The sequence below is a fragment of the Rhincodon typus genome, chromosome 1 (genome assembly GCF_021869965.1).
Source record: "Rhincodon typus isolate 14 chromosome 1, sRhiTyp1.1, whole genome shotgun sequence".
Classification (NCBI taxonomy): domain Eukaryota; kingdom Metazoa; phylum Chordata; class Chondrichthyes; order Orectolobiformes; family Rhincodontidae; genus Rhincodon; species Rhincodon typus.
The window spans coordinates 151,986,583-151,992,358 of NC_063332.1; positions in this window are offsets into that span (position 1 = coordinate 151,986,583).

Sequence of the window (5,776 nt, forward strand, 5' to 3'; positions counted from 1 at the left end):
ATGGGCTTATTAGTGATAGGCAGCATGGTTTGTGCAGGGAAGGTCATGTCTTACCAACTTGATAGAATTCTTTGAGGAAGTGACAAAGTTGATAGATGAGGGAAGGGCTGTAGATGTCATATGCATGGACTTCGGTGAGGCGTTTGATAAGGTTCCCCATGGAAGGCTGATGGAGAAAGTGAAGTCACATGGGGTCCAGGGTGTACTAGCTAGATGGATAGAGAACTGGCTGGGCAACAGGAGACAGAGAGTTGTAGTGGAAGGGAGTTTCTCAAAATGGAGAACTGTGACCAGTGGTGTTCCATAGGGATCCGTGTTGGGACCACTGTTGTTTGTGGTATACATAAATGATATGGAAGAAGGTATAGATGGTCTGATTAGCAAGTTTGCAGATGACAAGATTGGTGGAGTAGCAGATAGTGAAGGGGACTGTCGGAGAATGCAGCAGAATATAGATAGATTGGAGAGTTGGGCGGAGAAATGGCAGATGGAGTTCAATCCAGGCAAATGCGAGGCGATGCATTTTGGAAGATCCAATTCAAGACCGAACTATACGGTAAATGGAAAAGCCCTGGGGAAAATTGACGCACAGAGAGATCTGGGTGTTCAGGTCCATTGTACCCTGAAGGTGGCAACGCAGGTGGATAGAGTGGTCAAGAAGGCATATGGCATGCTTTCATTCATCAGACAGGGTATTCAGTACAAGAGTTGGCAGGTCATGTTGCAGTTGTATAGGACTTTGGTTCGACCACATTTGGAATACTGCGTACAGTTCTGGTCGCCACATTACCAAAAGGATGTGGGTGCTTTGGAGAGGGTGCAGAGGAGGTTCACCAGGATGTTTCCTGGTATGGAGGGCGCTAGCTATGAAGAGAGGTTGAGTGGATTAGGATTATTTACATTAGAAAGACAGAGGTTGAGGGGGGACCCGTTTGAGGTTTACAAAATCATGAGAGGTATAGACAGGGTGGATAGCAAAAAGGTTTTTCCCAGAGTTGAGGGACTCAATTACTAGGGGTCACAATTTCAAGGCGAGAGGGGAAAAGTTTAAGGGAGATATGCGTGGAAAATTCTTTACACAGAGGGTGGTGGGTGCCTGGAACCCATTGCCAGCGGAGGTGGTAGAGGCAGGCACGACAGCATCATTTAAGATGTATCTAGACAGATACATGAATGGGCAGGGAGCAGAGGGATACAGATCCTTGGAAAACAGGCGACAGGTTTAGATAGAGGATTTGGATCGGCGCAGGCTTGGAGGGCCTGTGTTCCTGTGCTGTAATTTTCTTTGTTCTTTCTTTGCATGACTGCCTCCATGGAATGTGAAGCAGCTGTTGTGCAGAGCTGGATCCAGCAGAACAATTAGTATTTGCAGGTTATGCATGGAGACCTTCACTCCATCACTTAAGTCACTAGTGCATCCATTCACTTATTAGGTGACAGGGAGTTGAGGCACCTTGAGCTCTCTCCAAGTGCCACATTCCATGATTGATGCCATTCCAACAGCTGGCCTTCCCAGGGATTGTCATCTCAAGACACTGCAGAGGTACCCTGTTCTTCACCTCCTTTCTGCCAGGTACCCAACTGCTTCCATCAGGTCAGGCTGAGGAGGGAGCACCTGCACCTGTTCAGGGCATTCCCAATTGTTTGGACTTCTCTAGATCCTAGACAACCAGATATAACCTACTAAAGTCACCTGAAGCAAAGCAGTCAGCATCTTCCTCAATCCAGCTGACATCACACAAATGTATCCATAGGAACAGATCAGATTAGAAATGATAAACAGAAAAGTCTTTAACAGGTGTATGCATTTTTGAAATTTCTGTTTCACTTCATACACATTTGGTGTTTGAGCTGTACAGGAATTCGTGTAAGCTGACCTCAGGGACCTCCCATTTCTACTATGTATTATCAGCGAGGACTGAAGCTGATAATACAAATTTTGCACGTAAATTTTTCTTCTGTTTCCTTCAGCCTAAATTCTCGGCTTCTAATCTACTTTCTTCATCACTATAGATGGATTTCTCCTTCCCTCCGGCATGCTTCAATCTCATCTTGCAGCTAGGTCCCATTCACAATTTCCCTTGGTCTTCTTTTACTTCTGTGACTACACCCATCCTGCTCCCCATGATCACCCTTAGCCTTGCACCATCCTTTACGGAATTAATTTGCTCCTTTATCCACACCAGCGCAGCTCTTTACTCCATTATGGTGCCTATTCTTAATGTGCAGCACCCACCCTTCCTTGTTACCATTGCTCCTATTACTGTGTCTCTCCTCTAGGCCTCCCAGCTGCCTATCTCTATTCCCAAGAATGCTTCTTGGGTCCCAAATAACTTGAAATTTAATTCCCTGCCATATCTTTCCACCTTTATCAGTAAGTTTTCTGTCATGCCCCTTTTGTGATCGAGGTAGATAGGTTCTTGATGACCAAGGGGTGAAAGGTGATCGGGTATATGCAGGAATGTACAGTTAAGGTTAAAATCAAATCAGCTGTGATCTTATTGAATGACGGAGCTGGCTCAAAGGGCTGCGCGGTCTTCCCTTGTTCCTCGTTCGAATATTATAGCCCTTTTGTTTTGAGCCCCAGTCTGTTTTGCTAACATTAGCCAATGTGACTGCTCTGTTTGTTCAGGCTGGGTGGGCCACACAGTCTGCATCCCTTACAATGTTAATCATAGACAACAATAAAGCTTTGTCAGATCTGTTATGAATGAATTTTCTCATGAGCTGGATTGACTGAGAAGTCTGTATCCCTTGCACTGTAACAGTTTGAACAAAGAAATGCCTTGGTTATGAAGAACAAATGTTAATGAAGAAGTGTGTAAACAACAGGGCTTCTAGGAAGAAGTCTAGATACACACCTCATATGTATGGCCATGTTTGTGAACACATTTTTCTCATATTCTGCTAACAAGATTGTGCCATGGACATAATTCCAGAGTGCCAGAATGTTAATGACTATTCATGGCATGCTAATAAATGCAAAAGAGTTTCCTGACCGTTAATGTCAAGAAGGCTGACCCACCTGAAACATTTTAAGAGCTTAAAATTTAAACCTGACATCCTGTCCAATTAATTTCCCCTCCCACCTTTCCATAGTTCCAGACATGCTTGAAGATTCCACCCAAACTTTTCTGGTCAGTACTTTGCCTTAAAAATATGACACCTGTGCTGTAAAAAGTAGGAAAACTGGGAACTTCATAACCAGAAAGGTTGAAAACTAACTAATTGATACTATCCTTAGGAATTATTTATGCTTGTGTAAGAATTTTGTATTTAAAAGTTTAGATGATGAATTCTCAAAAGATATTCAGATGGCATCTCAAGGAACTATGTCTTCATGATCAGAACATCCATGTTTGGTGTCAACTTTATTAAGCACTACATTATTAAGGTTCTTATCATTCCATTTGATTCTCATTAGACAGCTCCACTCACAACTTGGGTGATGTTACATCTCACTTCAGGATGTGTGTTTTAGGCATGCTTTGACAACATCACCTAGCTACAGTATATATACACTTCATTCCCCCAACAGACATTCTTTGCCTGTTAACTGCCTTAGGATGGACAAAACTTGAGAACTGCCATAATTATGGGCTATTCCACTCATAATTCTATTACTATACCAATAGGGCATTCACATCCAGAAAAGATCAACCATTTCTATGTACAGTTAAACTAGAAGCGGGAGTAGGACCATATATAAACACTGGATGTCCTGTCATATACTAACAATTGGAGTTCTCAACTGCCATAGGCAGCTTTACAACGGAAAATTATTGAAATCACTGACTCTGGAAAATAACATTGTTAACTGTGGTGGATGGAGTTCTACCTTTGAATCTAAGTATTTGAGAAGGAGAATTAGATATTTGTTTATAATCTCAAGGCAGTTGGAAAAAAATGCTTCAATTGTAAGGAGCCTTGGCCAGGCCCCATTTGAAATACATTCAGTTTTGGATAACAGGCCTTAGTAAAGTTTTATTGCCATTTGAATTACTTAATGGATTCAATCATGAGACCAGCGTACATAAATGTGGCTTGAATTCCCTTGAGTTTAGAACTTGATGGATGATCTGATCAAAGTGCTTAAAATGATGTATGGATTTGATTTGATAAAATAGAAGTAATTTCATGTGTTGGGGAATCCACAAGAAGTTATAATCATAAACATTTTGCAATATTATATTTGTTAAAAGTGTAATCAGAAGCACATTCTCCACACAGAAAATAGTAGACATTTTGGAAATGCAAACTGAAAATACTCATTAAATCAGTCGTCCATGTCACAAAAGCACAATAATTACCATCAACTGTCGTTTGAAACAAAATGATGGTAGTGATTATGATCCAAGTTTGTTGAACTGTTGGATCCAGAAGGCTTCAAAGTGCCTAAGTGAAAGATGAGTTGCTGGTTTTTGAGTTTCCAATGAGCCAGAGGTGAATGAAAGAGTTGGAGATGGTTGACGTAAAACCAAGGGATAAATAGAAGCAATATTGAAACCAGAAAAATTTCTGACAAATTTGCATTGTACTTATGTGTCATCTGTTAAAGTTCCAGTTGCAACTGTTGAGATATTCAATCATTTGTGATCTTGCAGATTCACATGTTTATTGCTACTGATTCCAATTAACATTTTATGTTGCGGGCACAGAGCTTGTGCCCTAAATTGAAAATGTTCAGGTCCCTATTACTGGAAGTCCTCACCTTGTTTAAGCTGGAAACACTGACAAGTTAATAGTAATAACAGAAACTTATTTAAACAAATGCACTGAGTGCATTTCTTTCAAATGAGCACAATAGGTAACATTAAGGGCTCTTGTGGCATAGTGTTGGTGTCTCTACCTTTAAGTCACGTGGCCTGGGTTCAAGTCTCACCTGCCTGGAGGTGTGTCATAACATCTCTGAACGACTTGAGCAAAATTATCTAAAATAGACAACATTTAAAAATTTAAACGAATCGTTGTCACCCTGAATGTAAAATTCGACAGGTGTGCCTTTTCAATCACACCAAATGACCGAGATTAAAACATCAATAATAAGCACAGGAATCACACGACACCAGGTTATAGTTCAACTGGTTTATTTGAAAACTCAAGCATTCGGAGCCTCGCTCCTTCTTCAGGTGTTAGTGAGAGAGGTAGTATCAGACACGAATTTATAAGATCAAAAGGTCACATCACTTATGAGAGAACTGTGCGTAGAAGGGAGAGAGTGTGTGTGCAGGAGAGAGAGTGTGTGTGTGCGCTTGAGAGACAGCATGTGTATGAGAGAGGATCTGTATGTATGTATGTGAGTGTGTTTGTGTGAGTGAGTATGTGTGTATGTATGCATGTGTGTGTGCGTGAGAGAGTGGAAAGTGTGCTGGGGTCACCTGTAGTGCAGCATCAACCCAAAATCCCGATTGAGGCTGGATACTGACTCTGCGTTGTTGGGAAACATTCAGCCTTGATATGCAACAACGCCAAGTCGCCGAGCAGAGGGTGACAGCCAAATTCAGTACCCATGAGGACAGCCTCAAACAGAATTTTGGGTTCATGTTGCACTACAAGTGACCCCAGCACACTATACACTCTCTCACGTGCACACACATACGCATACATACACGCACTCTCACACAGGTCCTCTCTCGCCCACTCACACACACAGACACACACACACTTTCCCTCTCTCGCCCACACACGCATACACTCTCTCTCTCTCTCACGCACACACACACAACCCCCTCTCTCTCTCGCCCACACACGCGCAAACTCTCTCTCTCTCGCCCAC